This window comes from Crassostrea angulata, chromosome 10, assembly GCF_025612915.1.
Source record: "Crassostrea angulata isolate pt1a10 chromosome 10, ASM2561291v2, whole genome shotgun sequence".
Taxonomy (NCBI): domain Eukaryota; kingdom Metazoa; phylum Mollusca; class Bivalvia; order Ostreida; family Ostreidae; genus Magallana; species Magallana angulata.
Genome location: NC_069120.1, coordinates 74,054 through 91,223, shown reverse-complemented (window position 1 = coordinate 91,223; position 17,170 = coordinate 74,054). Strand labels below are relative to the sequence as shown.

General features: G+C 30.6%; 1 protein-coding gene and 1 long non-coding RNA gene across 3 annotated transcripts in view; one reads left to right on the top strand and one right to left on the bottom strand.

The window, feature by feature from the left end:
- LOC128165650 (cell death abnormality protein 1-like) overlaps window positions 1–17,170 on the top strand; it is a 111,558-nt gene that overhangs the window by 55,631 nt on the left and 38,757 nt on the right. The gene's annotated exons all lie outside the window — the stretch shown is intronic.
- LOC128165652 (uncharacterized) lies at window positions 5,033–16,205 on the bottom strand. 2 transcript variants are annotated; one of them, XR_008241075.1, is made up of 5 exons: window positions 16,059–16,205; window positions 9,890–9,970; window positions 9,541–9,623; window positions 5,999–6,084; window positions 5,033–5,387 (listed from the first exon to the last, which is right to left on the bottom strand). It is a non-coding gene; the product is annotated as an uncharacterized LOC128165652 (long non-coding RNA). The 2 variants fall into 2 exon arrangements; XR_008241076.1 differs by having other exon boundaries at window positions 9,890–9,937; window positions 16,059–16,115.

Sequence of the window (17,170 nt, the reverse complement as noted above, 5' to 3'; positions counted from 1 at the left end):
ATGTGTTTCTACAACAAAACAATAAATAAAAAGTTAGACCTCTTTGATTGGGTTCGAATACCGGAACAATATTGGAATTTTTTTTACTACATATTTCTTTTAATTACAATAAAAAGAATCTGTATATGGTTAATTTAATTATGACAGAATAAAGTTTTTCAAACGCTTGTTTGTGTCATAATTTGCATGCATGTTTAATTTTTTCAACAATACTTAGTGGTGATGTCCCCGTTATAGACTTGAATTATAAACATTTTCTACTGAACAAGGGATTTCAAAACAATGTACACATCAATGTAGAAAGTTGTTTTTTTAACCCCTTTTTAATGAAATAACAGGGTATGACGTTTTCAAAGATACATGCACATGTACAGGTTGTTAAAAGCCGAAAAAAAAAATACACACATGTACATGTTTTTGTACTGATAAATCTGTTCCATCTTTTTATGTAGACGTTTATCTAGATACTAAATTCATGTCGGTATGTTAATTCAAAATACAGAATATATGGTCAGCTAAAATTCTTCCTAACTTCATTTATAAAAATTAAATGGTGGCCGCCATGTCCGATAGAAGTTCGCATAAAATGTGTATTACTTTTGCGCAGCAAAGATAATTGTCCCTAAATTTACCTTGAAAGAGTGAGAAGTTGGAGTCATATGCATGCTAGCCCCCCCCCCCCCTCCCCCCCACGGATTAGGAATTCCATAATTTGGGGAAAAAGAATTTTGGTAGGTAAGAGTATCTGTTTGGAAGTATAGGTATAACCACCCCCCCCCCCCCCCCCCCCCCCCCATGGATTAGGATTTTTATGATTTTGGGAATTAGTTTTTTTTCCTCAATATTTCTGAGGATATTAGTCTAGCCCCCCCCCCTTTCAATTTGCTTCCAACGCCAGTGAAATGTGACTCTCCAAGCGATACGGATTTTTGGAAGTTGATTTTAATCAACTGTCCTATGCAGTTACTCTGACAAACTGAAAGTGAAACAGTGTTTGGACCTAAGCACAAATCACCACCACTGACAAGACTTACATGTAGTTCTTGAAAATAATAGAAAAATTCGATGTAATGTATGCTGAAGCATTATTTTTCAAGGAAACTGATCTATAAACACTTTGAATATATAGCCAGATTTTATATAATACGAACAAATTAGATATTTTTGTAGTCTCATGTATTCCTACGCCAGAGTTAGTCTCGTTCAACCAAACGCTCGGCTGTCTCCGTAAATCTCCGACAAGCAAAGAGGCTCTCTTGCTTGTCGGAGATTAACGGAGACAGCCGACCGTCTAGTTGAACGAGACGAGAGTTCGATATCAATAGTGCTTGGATCTATACTATTTTTAGAATTGTTTCAATTACTAATACATAGTTTAAAATCCATCTTTAAATATTACACAACATGATTCATATGCATGGGGTTTCTCGAAATTCTTGTCAGAAAAGTCTAAAAATCCATATTATAAAAAAGTGCGTAATTCAAATACAGACTAGAAACTAATTGCCATGCAAGATAAAATGATTTTTAAAATAAATGATAATCGATAAAATCATGCAACTCCCGTCAGTACTTCAGTACTTTGATTAAAGGTCGGTTCCACGTTAGGGAATCATTCCGCCTAGCTTTTTGCAACACCCCCTTTAAAAAGTGGATGTTAAAATTTTTAGTAAAATATTACATCCCCCCCCCCAGCATTTTGTGAATAAAAAATATAATCATATGTGCCAATGTCATTCGGTAATGAGGTTTTATGTGTTTTTTTATACATACATACAGACATACGACATTTTAGTAAACATAGTTACATAATGATTCATCTCACTAGTCTGAATTACATGCACCTGAAGTATGGATGGTGCTAACACTCCCCTACCATCATATGTTTTTTTCTGGCCGGGGTATTTTTATGAAAAGGTGTGTATTTCCTGCTTACACATTCCCAATATATTGATTAATGTAGTTATTTAAATTTTTTTATCGTGTTTTAAAAAATTGCCGTATACCGATAATAAAAAAAATACACAAGATAAATATAATATATATATTATAATAATCAAACAAGGGGTCCCTTCTTATTCTCTAAGTTATTACAGCATAACCTAAGAAATTTTGGCGAGCGGTACGTCAGGACGATCGTTAATACAGGTCTCTTCGCCTTAGATTCCATATTTTGCCTTTTATTTGTCGCAGTGACGCGTTAACTAACCCGACTCAGCTTCACGTCTAAAGAAGGTCGCGACCTTACAAACTTGCATTTGTATTACTGATCGTGTAATAGAATTCTGTCCTTATTTAATACACGTATTTTTTAAATATACAATATTATCTGTACAAAGACTTTATTATCATAATACCAAAAGATATGGTGTAGAGTAGTAGCTTGAGGCGCCATGCATGTAGTAGTGTAGAGAAAATTCGAACTTTATAAGTGTCAATACATTAAATCAAAGATTGGCCTAATATACATGCATAGCGATTATCGTCCATTTTAGTCCGTCTATTCTCAGCTATTAACTATAAAAAAAATTGCATGCTACTATAAGAAGAACAATTTTAAAATGAATATCGCGTATCAAATTTTTTTTAATATATACTAGTAGGTGTCGACTTGTCAATCAGTAATGAGGTTTTATGTGTTTTGAAACTCAAGTACATGTACTATGCATTTCATACATTCATTAAATACGATATTTCAGTGAACATACCCTTAATTCTTTGATACATCACGGTGTCATCAGAAATGTATCCTAAAGGTCGTTTATAAATCACCGCGTATATCCATTGCACAATAACATCCGGTGTTCCGTTTACGCATGCGCGGATTTTTCTGTGTAAAGATGGAAAATACAGCAGAAAAATACACACACACTGTGTAAAAAAAATCAGGAAATCGGTTCCAAAGTAACACTCATATTTTTTTTATTTTTTCTGATGTAATTTAGTGAGAGGAACACGAAAATGACGTTATTTCAACTGAACACCTGACTTCGGGTGTTCATTTGATTTTCAGGTGATAAGTTGATTGGTGTGTAAACTTGGTATTCGGCCAACTTCACAGGGCTTACAAACACACACACACACACACACACACACACACACACACATACTCGTAAAGACATGAAACTCACTACACATGACTTTTTACCAGAGAGTCACTACACTATTTTCTAAGGGTCGTGAAGAAAAAATTTGAGCAAATTTATAAAAGACTGTCTACTCTTATTAGCCTAGGGGGCTGATAATTCGTAAATTCATAATATTAAAAATTTGGGTTTTCCCCTGAACTCCACTACATCAGACCACGTGACCCACCAGTTAGACACACATGATTCTCACTACATTGTCAGGTTTGAAATACACACATGAAACTGACTACTTACATTAATTTTACTTATTTATCCCATCTTCTCATCATCAAATGATTTGATACACCATACATTCTTTGTACAGTTTCTAAAGAATTATAGCACACAAGTTTTGTGATTTATAGTGGATTTTAAATAACGTATGTGGCAACGCACTTTGAGAAAAGTACACACTTAAAAAAAATAAAACGCGTTAAACTTAGGACTAAGCTAACGCAGTTTGAATAAAAAATTCAAAGTGCGTTATGAAGGAACTTCAACATTTTTTATTATCGAAACGCACTTTAAAAAAAAATATGTTTAAATAGAAAAATCTGGAATTGAATTTCTAATTTGCTGATTGTATGATGAATTGTTAACACTAGTAAATCTCATTAACCGTCTTTAAGAACGGGGGTGGGTGTGGGTTAACCAATCATACAGGTCAATTACCAGTGCATCATTTACTAGTAATTGATTTCAGGAAGAAGGTTGCCTACCCCTTATCTTTCTATCCAAAACGTATATGATATTCAGCAACTTGAAGTAAACGTTTCTGACATAGCCCAATGTATCAGATAAGAAGTACATTAATTTTGCTGCATAGACAAAGAAGGAAAAGGGCAATTGCTACGCGATGCAGTTTATGTCATATTTGGATAATTTAAAACTCCTGATTTGTTCTTGTGTAAATTTGTCAAACTACGTAAGCTTATGAGAAAAAAATTCTAATCGAGAAACTGTTTATAAAGTAAGCTGAGAATGCATTGGATTCTTTTTTTTTTTAAAATATATCCCATTGAGCTAAACAATATCAAACCAAGGTTAAAACAATCAGTTATTGTATGTCAATAAACGTATCAATTATTTGGACCAAATCCTGAACAGTTTTTTTATAATATCGACGATATCAACGCACTTTGAAAAAATAAATAAAAGCGCGTTTAACTGGTTCCAAAATTACTAGTAACACACTTTGAATTTTTATACAAAGTGCGAAATATTTCAAAGTGCATGTAACAAACCTATAAATCTTTGAATAAACCCAATTATTTGTTTTTCAATTATTTTTTTGATTTTTGAATAGCTAAAACCGAATGTTGTTATTAGAACAACTAATGGACCGTGGCAGTTTAGTTATTGAAAGAGAAAAACTATCACAGGCCCCTTCTACCTACATGTACATGTATATCACACGCATATACAAGCATCCATCATCTTTCATTTTCAGCCAAAGCTGTATGGTTATTTAAAGACAGAATGACGGAACAACTTCTGAGTAGAGCACTAGTTTTAATGGTGAAATTACAGATTATGATATAAAAATTCATGCAATTATTCACACCAAAATGCTCAATCACATTGATTATTTCTACATAATATTGCAAGGCATATACAAAAACAAGATCATGCATTAGCTAAGCTTATTTCATGCTAGGATCTAGAGGGAGGTCAGGGGTCTGACCCCCCCCCCCCTTGCAAAATTAAAATTTCTTTAAATTACATTATAAAATTACTAAAAATATGCCTCGGACCCTCCCCCCCCCCCCCCCGACAAACTCAAATAACCGTCCGACCCCACTGGAATTCTTTTTGGATCCGCGCATGTATTTTTTGACGTAGTGATGTTGATACATTAAATAAAAATGAATATCAATGATTATGAAAGTAATTAAGACATTACATTAGACTCTGACTTTTTATTGAGCATTACTAAAACATTTAAATATTAATATGAACAAGGCAATATGATCGTTTAGGAACATTAAAACAGCAAAATATGTACATTGTATAACCCAACTTTCAATGCTACTGAATTTACACGTACATGTACACGTAAAAAGTGTATTAATTCTCTCATATCTTCATTTTTGGGAGAATACATGAAAACCACACGATCAATAAAAAATGTACCAGAGTTTCTAAATTTTCTAAACCAGTATTGATTAAAGCAATATTCATGGCGTAGATTTTTTTCCGTTGACACTATTGGTCCTCAATCGTCTATCTAGGAAGTTAACCTATGTCTGAACACTGGTGCTGCAACACAAAAATACTTGTCAAAATATAAATTCTGAGAATGTGTTTCATCTCTGTAAAGCAAGACTTTTAAATGTACTTTTTTCAGATTTTATGCAATACTAAAAGGTATCACTACTCACTCTCTCTCTCTCTCTCTCTGTCTCTCTGTCTCTCTCTCTGTATCTCTGTCTCCCTCTCTCTCTCTGTCTCTCTCTCTGTCTCTCTCTCTCTCTCTCTCTCTCATAACTATCAATGAAAAACACATGTAGAGGCATTAAGTTTAAAATTCACTTTACACTTTAAATTCACACACTATCTCCCAGCTCTATCTATTTTAACTTTTCCCTATCTCTCAATTTTTTTTAATGCCTTATTTCAGTTTCATGCTGTTATCCCTTTTTTACACACATCTAGTGACATTCAGGAAAAGTGTATCAATGATGAATTAACTTCATATTGATGAAAACTAAAAGCAGTTTTTCTGTATTCTCTTTCTCTTTTTTTTTATTTCTCCCCTCTCTCTTCATCTCTCTTTATTTATTTCTCTCTCTCTCTCTCTCTCTCTCTCTCTCTCTCTCTCTCTCATGCTTATTTCTTTTTAAGAAATAACATTTAATTTATACATTTACCTTAATATGTATAATCTTAGACAATGGCTTTTCCATGTGAGACAAACACTTTTCTCAGGAAACCTCATTTAGCTTGGATATTTTTCCTGAAAGCATAAGACAACAATAAACATAAAAAAAATATTTTGTTTACTTTGTTTTACTCTTATAAAAAAAGGTTATGTTTTGCTATACAAAGAAGTTTTTAGAAATGTATAATTGACCTTTATAAAAGTGTTCAAATATTGCTGCTGTTGTTATGTTCTACATGATCTCTCTCTCTCTCTCTCTCTCTCTCTCTCTCTCTCTCTCTCTCTCTCTCTCTCATTTGAACACATTTCTTTTAAAAGTCCTCTAACTCCCTCTCTACCTTCTGCAAAATGTCTTTGTCTCTAACTTTGTTTCAATTTCACTGACTCTCTCTCTCTCTCTCTCTCTCTCTCTCTCTCTCTCTAATTGCAATCACATTTAGTTATTTACACACATGTAGTGACATTCAGGTAAAGTATCTCAATAGAACAAAAATCCCTTGATTTAAACAAAATGTTTTAATAAGTCCTCTAACTTCCTCTCTCTCTTCCGCTTTAATTTCTTTATCTTTAACTTATTTTCTATCAACTTCTTTCTGTCTTTGAAATGAACATTACTTTTCATTATTTACACACACATAGTGAAATTCAGGTAAAGTATCTCAATGAATAAAAAAGAAATTACCTCCTTTGAAGAAAAAGCTGTAAAAAGGCCTCTCACTTCCTCTCTCCCTTTCAATCTAATTATTTTATCTCTAAATTTATATCTATTTCTCTGACTTTTTCAAACAGACATCACATTTCGTTATTTACAATCATGTAGTGACATTCAGGTCAAATATCTAAATTGAAAAACATATTTTACTTAAACAAAATGTTAATAATTCCTCTCTCTTCCTCTCTCCCTTTTGATATAATTCCTTTAAATCTAACTTAGTCTCTTTCTCTCTCTCTCTCTCTCTCAAATTGACATCACATTTAGTTATTTACACGCATGTAGTGACATTCAGGTAAAGTATCTAAATAGAAAAAATACTTCATTTATACAAAACAATTGTATTAAGTCTCACTTACTATCTTTCCTCCACTCTGATCTCTTTATCTTATATCTCTCTCTCTCTCTCTCTCTCTCTCTCTCTCTCTCTCTCTCTCTCATATTAACATCACATTTAGTAATTTACACTCATGTAGTGATATTCAGGCAAAAAAATTCAAAAGAAAAAATTGCTTCATTTGAACAAAAAGTTTTAATACTTCCTCTATCTTTCTCTTTTTCTACCGAACTGATTTCTTTCTCTCTTATTTTCTATTAAATTCTCTCTCTATTTTCCAATTGACATTACATTTAGTTATAAACACACATGTACTGACATTCAGTAAAAGTATCTCAATTAACAACAAAAAATTACCTCCTTTGAAGAAAAAGTTGTAATAAGTCCTCTCACTTCCTCTCTCCCTTTCGATCTAATTCCTTTATCTCTAAATTTATATCTATTTCTCTGACTTTTTGAAAAAGACATCACATTTAGTTATTTACACACATGTAGTGACATTCAGGTCAAATATCTAAATTGAAAAACATGCTTTATTTAAACAAAATGTTAATAATTCCTCTCCCTTCCTCTCTACCTTTTGATCTAATTCCTTTAAATCTAACTTAGTGTCTATCAACCTCTCTCTCTCTCTTTCATATTGACATCACATTTAGTTATTTACAGGCATGTAGTGACATTCAGGTAAAGTATCTAAATAGAAAAATTACTTCATTTATACAAAAAAATTGCATTAAGTCATCTCACTTCCTTTCTCCCCTCCATTCTGACTTTTTTATCTTCTATTTCTTATTGACATCTGTCTCATTCTCTCTCTCTCTCTCTCTCTCTCTCTCTCTCTCTCTCTCTCTCTCTCTCATATTAACATCACATTTAGTAATTTACACTCATGTAGTGACATTCAGGCTAAACATGTCAAATGAAAAAAATTGCTTCATTTGAATAAAAAGTTTTAATACATCCTCTATCTCTCTCTCTCTCTACCGAACTGATTTCTTTCTCTCTTAGTTTCTCTCTCTCTCTCTCTCTCTCTCTCTCTCTCTCTCTCTCTCTCTCTCTCTCTCTCTCTCTCAAATTGCCATTCCATTTAGTTATTAACACACATGTAGTGACATTCAGGTAAAGTCTTCATAGAAAAAAAGTGCTTCACTTAAACAAAAAGTTGTAATAAGTCCTCTTCCGTTTCTCTCTCTCTTCTGATCTAATTCTTCTATCTCTAAATTTATATCTATTTCTCTGACTTTTTTAAATACACTTCACATTTACTTATTTACACACATGTAGTGACATTTAGGTAAAATATCTAAATTGAAAAAAAAATGCTTTATTTTAACAAAATGTTAATAATTCGTCTCCCTTCCTCTCTCCATTCCGATCTAATTCCTTTAAATCAAGCTTAGTTTCTATCAACTTTTCTCTCTCTCTCTCTAACTCTCTCTCTCTCTCTCTCTCTCTCTCTCTCTCTCTCTCTCTCTCTCTCTCTCAAATTGACATCACATTAAGTTATTTACATGCATGTAGTGACATTCAGGTAAAGTATCTAAATAGAAAAATTACTTTATTTATACAAAAAGTTGAAATTTGCCATCTCACTTCCTATCTTAATCCCTGTACTCTGAATTCTTCAACTTTTATTTCCTATCAACTTCTCTTTCTTTCTCTATCTCTCTCTCTCTCTCTCTCTCTCTCTCTAAAATTAACACCACATTTAGTTATTTACACTCATGTGGTGACATTCAGGCAAACATTTTTAAAGAAAAAATTGCTTCATTTGAACAAAAAAACATGTCCTCTATCTTCTTTTCTCCCTTCCAATCCGATTTCTTTTTTCATATTTTCTATTAAGTTATCTGTCTCTCTTTTTCAAATTGACATAACATTCAGTTATTTACACACTTGTAGTGACATTCAGGTAAAGTATCTCCATAGAAAAAAATTGCTTCACTTAAAACAAATAGTTTTAATAAGTCCTCTCACTTCCTCTCTCCCTTCCAATCTAATTCCTTTGTTTCTTATTTTCTATCAAGTTTTCTGACTTTTTTTCAAATAGACATTACATTTAGTTATTTACACATATGTCGTGACATTCATGTATTATATCCAAATAGCAAAAATGCTTCATTTTTTTCCCAATAATTCCTCTCTCTCTCTCTATCTTCCTCTCTCCCTTCCAATCTTATTCCTTTAGATCAAACTTAGTGTCTATCGACTTCTCTCTCTCTCTTTCAAATTGACATCACATTTAGTTATTTACACGCATGTAGTGACATTCAGGTAAAATATCTAAATAGAAAAATTACTTCATTTATACAAATTAGTTGTATTAAGTCATCTCACTATTTCTCCCCTTCAATCTAATTCTCTCTCTCTCTCACTCTCTTTCTCTCTCTCACACGCACACACACACATAGCATTTCTCTTTTTCTGTTATTATTTGTAATAGTTAGTTGTTTACAATAAGTAACAAAAATTATACTGATACCTTCAAAAGCATCATTTTAAACATCTGCATCAAAAAACATATCAGTCATTGTCTGCAGATGCTTTCCATTTTGGGCCATTTCTCTTAAAAGAAAATGTAGAAAAATTTCAGATATGCATAGTATCATTCACAATTAATTGTTCATTCTTAATTTCTTAATAATCATATATATTGTATACAGTAATATATCATTATATAAAGAATTTAATTCAGCTCACTCAGATCAAATGTAAAAGTATTACTCATAGACACTAAAGTACAAATAAAGCTTCTTTCTCTTCTATATCCCTCTTTCTTTTTTTCCCTTAAGCATGTGTTTGTTTACAGTAAGAAAAAAATTATTCATTACCTGGAAAAGCACAATATCCAACATCTACATCATAAGGCACATCAGTCACTATTTGCAAACAAAATGTTTGGTTTTGAGTCTCTAAAAGAAAATGTAAAAAAGAAGAATAATATTGGTTACATGTTGAGTTCATTAATGCAACGAAATAATCACCGTGAGTATATAAAATAATCCTTTTGTAAAGTATTGGACCCCCATGAGGAAACCAATATCTTTTGCTTTTAACTTGAAAAAATCAGTATACATTATGTACATGTAATTGATTATTAAAAAAAAAACCCTATATCACCATTATAGTTTAAATAAAAATCCTTTCCTATTGAACTAAATAGACCTCCATGAGGACACCCATGCTTTTCATTTCAACGTTAAAAATTCAGTTTACTTATTCACTCCAAAAACCTCATAAATATTCTTGGATCTTTACTTCTACCCTGATTTGTCTTAAATTACATTAACACTAAGAAATATTCACCATTAGTTTAAGTAAAAATCCTTTCCTGTTGAACTTAGAACCCCATGAGTAAATTTATACTTTTAATTTTAAAGCTACAAATTCAGTATAGTTGATCACTAAGGAAACTCCCTAAATTTATTTAAATCAATATTTGTACCCTGATTTATCCTAAATTACACAAATACTATGTAATAATTACCATTAGTTTAAGTAAAAATCCTTTCCTATTGAACTTACACACCCATGAGGAAAATCATTCTTTTTAATTTAACATTATAAAATCAGTAAACTAAATCACTTAGGAAACCCCTTAAATCATTTTCAATCAATATTTGTACCCTAATTAATCCTAAATTACACTAATACTAAGAAAAAATAACCATTAGTGTAAGTAAAAATCCTTTCCTGTTGAACTTAGACCCCCATGAAGAAACCCACACTTTTCATTTTAACGTTCTAAACTCCGTATACTTAATCACATAGGAAACCCCTTAAATCTTTTTCAATCAATATTTGTACCCTAATTTATCTTTAATTACACTAATACTAAAAAATTATCACCACTAGTTTAGGTAAAATCCTTTCCTGTTAAATTTAGACTCCCATGAGGAAACCCATAATTTTCATTCAACGTTCTAAAATCAGTATACTTATTCCCTTCGGAAACCCCCTAAATATTTTTCAGTCAATATTTATTCCCTAATTTATACTTTATGACTTTTTTTATTACATAAACACTAAGAAAAAATAACCATTGGTTTAAGTCAAAATCCATTCCTGTTGAACTTGGACTCCCATGAGGAAATTCATACTTTTCATTTTAATGTTATAAAATCAGTATACTTAATCACTAAGGAAACCCTTAATTCTTTTTCAATCAATATTTGTACCCTAATTTATCCTAAACTACATAAACACTTAGAAATAATCACCAATGGTTTAAGTAAAAGTTCTTTCCTATTGAACTTAGACCCCCATGAGGAAAACCATACTTTTTATTTTAACGTTCTAAAATCAGTATGTTTTTACTTAGGAAACCCCTTAAATTTTTTTTCAGTCAATTTTTGTACCCTAATTTATTCTAAATTACACTAATGCTAAGAAATATTCATCATTCGTTTAAGTAAAAATTCTTAACTATTGAACTTGGACTCCCTTGAGGAAACCCATAATTTTCATTTTAACGTTCTAAAATCAGTATACAGCTTATTGACTTAGAAAACCCCTAAAATCTTTCTCAATCAATATTTGTACCCTAATTTATCCTAAACTACATTAACACTAAGAAATAATCACCATTAGTTTAAGTAAAAGTTCTTTTCTATTGAATTTAGACCCCATTGAGGAAAACCATATACTATTTATTTTAACGTTCTAAAATCAGTATGTTTTCACTTAGGAAACCCCTTAAATTTCTTTTCAGTCAATATTTGTACTCTAACTTATCCTAAATTACACTGATGGTAAGAAATATTCATCATTAGTATAAGTAAAAATCCTTTCCTATTAAAGTTAGACTCCCATGAGGAAACCCATAATTTTAATTTAAACATTATGAATTCAGTATATAGTTATTCACTTAGGAAACCCCTTAAATCTTCTTCAATCAATATTTGTATCCTAATTTATCCTAAACTACACTAATGTTAAGAAATAATCACCATTAGTTTAAGTAAAAATCCTTTCCTATTGAACTTACACCCCCATGAGAAAACTCATACTTTTCATTTTAACGCTCTTAAATCAGTATACTAAATCACTTAGGAAACCCCTTAAATCTTTTTCAATCAATATTTGTACCCTAATTTATCCTAAACTACATTAACACTAAGAAATAATCACCATTAGTTTAAGTAAAAGTTCTTTTCTATTGAATTTAGACCCCATTGAGGAAAACCATATACTTTTTATTTTAACGTTCTAAAATCAGTATGTTTTCACTTAGGAAACCCCTTAAATTTCTTTTCAGTCAATATTTGTACTCTAACTTATCCTAAATTACACTGATGGTAAGAAATATTCATCATTAGTATAAGTAAAAATCCTTTCCTATTAAAGTTAGACTCCCATGAGGAAACCCATAATTTTAATTTAAACATTATGAATTCAGTATATAGTTATTCACTTAGGAAACCCCTTAAATCTTCTTCAATCAATATTTGTATCCTAATTTATCCTAAACTACACTAATGTTAAGAAATAATCACCATTAGTTTAAGTAAAAATCCTTTCCTATTGAACTTACACCCCCATGAGAAAACTCATACTTTTCATTTTAACGCTCTTAAATCAGTATACTAAATCACTTAGGAAACCCCTTAAATCTTTTTCAATCAATATTTGTACCTTAATTTATTCTAAATTACACTAATACTAAGAAATAATCACCATTAGTGTAAGTTAAATCCTTTTCTGTTATATTTAGACTCCCATGAGGAAACCCATAATTTTCATTTTAACGTTATACAATCAGTATACTTGATCACTTAGGACACCCCCTAAATCTTTTTCAATCAATGTTTGTGCCTTAATTTATCTTAAATTACACTAATACTATGAATTAATCATCATTAGTTTAAGTTTAAATCCTTTCCTATTGAACTTAGACTTCCATAAGGAAACCCTTAATTTTCATTTTAACGTTCTAAAATCAGTATAGTATTTATTTAGGAAACCCCCCCTAAATTTTTAAATCAATATTTGTATCCTAATTTATCTTAAATTACACTAATACTAAGAAATAATCACCATTAGTTTAAGTAAAAATCTTTTTTTATTGAACTTAGACTACCATGAGGAAACCCATAATTTTAATTTAAACGTTATGAATTCAGTATACTTATTCACTTAGGAAACCATCTAAATCTTTTTCAATCAATATTTTTACCCTAATTTATCCTAAACTACTCTAATGTTAAGAAATAATCATCATTAGTTTAAGTAAAAATCCTCTTCTATTGAACTTAGACCCTGATGAGGAAACTTATATTTTTCATTTTAACGCTCTTAAATCAGTATACTAAATCACTTAGGAAACCCCTTAAATCTTTTTCAATCAATATTTGTATCCTAATTTATCTTAAATTACACTAATACTAAGAAATAATCACCATTAGTTTAAGTAAAAATCTTTTTTTATTGAACTTAGATTCCCATGAAGAAACCCATAATTTTAATTTAAACGTTATGAATTCAGTATACTTATTCACTTAGGAAACCCCTTAAATCTTCTTCAATCAATATTTGTACCTAATTTATCCTAAACTACACTAATGTTAAGAAATAATCATCATTAGTTTAAGTAAAAATCCTTTTCTATTGAACTTAGACCCCCATGAGAAAACTCATACTTTTCATTTTAACGCTCTTAACTCAGTATACTAAATCACTTAGGAAACCCCTTAAATCTTTTTCAATCAATATTTGTACCCTAATTTATCCTAAATTACACTAATACTAAGAAATAATCACCATTAGTGTAAGTTAAATCCTTTTCTGTTAAATTTAGACTCCCATGAGGAAACCAATAATTTTCATTCTAACGTTATAAAATCAGTATACTTGATCACTTAGGACACCCCCTAAATCTTTTTCAATCAATATTTGTACCCTAATTTATCCTAAATTACACTAATACTATGAATTAATCATCATTAGTTTAAGTTTAAATCCTTTCCTATTGAACTTAGACTTCCATAAGGAAACCCTTAATTTTCATTTTAACGTTCTAAAATCAGTATAGTATTTATTTAGGAAACCCCCCCTAAATTTTTTAAATCAATATTTGTATCCTAATTTATCTTAAATTACACTAATACTAAGAAATAATCGCCATTAGTTTAAGTAAAAATCCTTTCCTATTGAACTTAGACTACCATGAAGAAACCCATAATTTTAATTTAAACGTTATGAATTCAGTATTGTTATTCACTTAGGAAACCATCTAAATCTTTTTCAATCAATAGTTGTACCCTAATTTATCCTAAACTACACTAATGTTAAGAAATAATCATCATTAGTTTAAGTAAAAATTCTTTCCTATTGAACTTAGACCCCGATGAGGAAACTTATATTTTTCACTTTAACGCTCTTAAATCAGTATACTAAATCACTTAGGAAACCCCTTAAATCTTTTTCAATCAATATTTGTACCCTAATTTATCCTAAATTACACTAATACTAAGAAATAATCACCATTAGTGTAGGTTAAATCCTTTTCTGTTAAATTTAGACTCCCATGAGGAAACCAATACATTTCATTTTAACGTAATAAAATCAATATACTTGATCACTTAGGACACCCCCTAAATCTTTTTCAATCAATATTTGTACCCTAATTTATCCTAAATTACACTAATACTATGAATTAATCTTCATTAGTTTAAGTTTAAATCCTTTCCTATTGAACTTAGACTTCCATAAGGAAACCCTTAATTTTCATTTTAACATTCTAAAATCAGTAATAATAGTATTTATTTAGGAAACCCCCCCTAAATTTTTAAAATCAATAACTGTACCCTAATTTATCTTAAATTACACTAATACTAAGAAATAATCACCATTAGTTGAAGTAAAAATCCTTTTTTATTGAACTTAGACTCCCATGAAGAAACCCATAATTTTAATTTAAACGTTATGAATTCAGTATACTTATTCACTTAGGAAACCATCTAAATCTGTTTCAATCAATATTTGTACCCTAATTTATCCTAAACTACACTAATGTTAAGAAATAAGCATCAATAGTTTAAGTAAAAATCCTTTCCTATTGAACTTAGACCCCAATGAGGAAACCTGTACTTTTCATTTTAATGTTCTAAAATCAATCTGTACACTTAATCACTTAGGAAACCCTCTAAATCTTTTTGGATCATTATCTGTACCCAAATTTATCTCAGATCGTACTAATATTAAGAAATAATCACCATTAGCTTAAGTAAATATCATTTATTTTGAAATTTAACCCCATGAGAAAACTCATACTTTTCATTTTAATGATAAAAATCAGTATTTCCTACTAAATAACTTTTTTAAAGTAACTTTCCCTAATATGTTTATATTAATATAATTATGTAACGTAATTCATCCGTATTTTTAATGAAATTGCACAATTGAAAAGGTATATCAATCAAGTACATGTATGTGGAAACAGCATAACGATTCCACAGAACACAGCATCATGATTTTTAGAAAGATAGAGGAAATTAGGATTAAAAGTTGGCAATGTTTACAGAATGTTTTTAAACAGGTATTATGATAAAAGCTATGCTGATTGAGGTTAAAAGATCACATATTTTGCTTTTAATACATATTATTTATTTAAAAGAATTAAATATAGACTCAGTGTTAACCAGTTGGGAAAAAATACCGCTAAATTGAGGAAATATCACCTATTTCTGATTAGGAATGGGGCCGAATTTCGGCCACTAAGAAGGTACTGATATATCCCTTAAAATATAAGAATAATCTGTTCCATAATTAAATAAATCTTGAAATAAAATAGACACATTTTAATTCTAAATAAGTTACGTTCCCTTCTTTGATTATGAATATGACATTCGCATGATGTCAAAATTAGATCTCGTGTTCTCTTATCAGTGAAAAACTTAACAGGAAAGAGATAGACTGACCTTGTTATAGTCGTTTACCAGATTTATCTATTAGAATAGAATGATATAATTCCCTAGATATCGAAGAAAAAATGATACTTACTGTAAACAATTATTTCCATCTTCGAGTAGGAAGTTCCGATTGCGCATGCGCTATTTATATCCAATGGAGGAAAGTGTGTAAAGTACTCTTATGGACTCCACGATGAGTGTAAAAAAATCCACATACACACCGGAAACCCAAACATAGTACGATTTTATATTTTTTGAATCAAGTACGATGAGAAATAACGTTTCCGAACGATTTTACTTCCCACTACACGGGTGCATGTAGTGGGAAGAAAAAATGTAGTGGGATAAAACGTGTGTATTCATACTCGTGTAGTGGTATTCAGGTGCTTACAAACACACACACACACACACACACACACACACACACACACACACACACACACACACACACACACACTCTCTCTCTCTCTCTCTCTCTCTCTCTCTCTCTCTCTCGTACAATATTTTTTAACGTATGCTAGGTAACAATATGTGTAAAAACTGACTATAATACACCTGCATACACATTTCATACAGTCGTTTTCCCGGTAACGAATATTTGCTAGTAACGAATAATTTTTAGAAAAATTATTGGTGAAAGACGAAGTTAAGGTTTCAAAAAATCCTAGCTAGGTAATTATAAAACAGAAATAAATATTCTATCAGTGTGTGAAGTTGTTTGACATTTGCACGATTATTTACCGTATTGTTTACAGATTAAAAAGGTGACCCAGATATGAGCTGCCGGAAGTGCAAGGCAGAAAAAACGAAAGTGTGAAAACAATTAAGCCTAACTAAAAAAATAAGTTTGTTATTGGCCCCTATTTAGTGGATAATTATTAATTATGATCCATTTAATAAGATTATGCATCATATCAAATAACTATTGCGCTTTGAATGAAATTACGACTTCAAATAGAACCAGGTGTAGTTTTCCTAGTAACGGTTCATTGCGATAGAAGTATCATTTGGCTGGATATATTGACAGATATACGGGCAAACAAAGGCAAATGACAGTACTTATCATCAATTACTATCATAGAGTGTTTCTATGAAAATTCAATTTCATAAAGTAACGCAAATAAAAATTCTGCAAGTCCAGTTTCAATTTGACGGAAAAACGGTATGACAAATATAACGATCATATCATTTGTTTAAAAGACA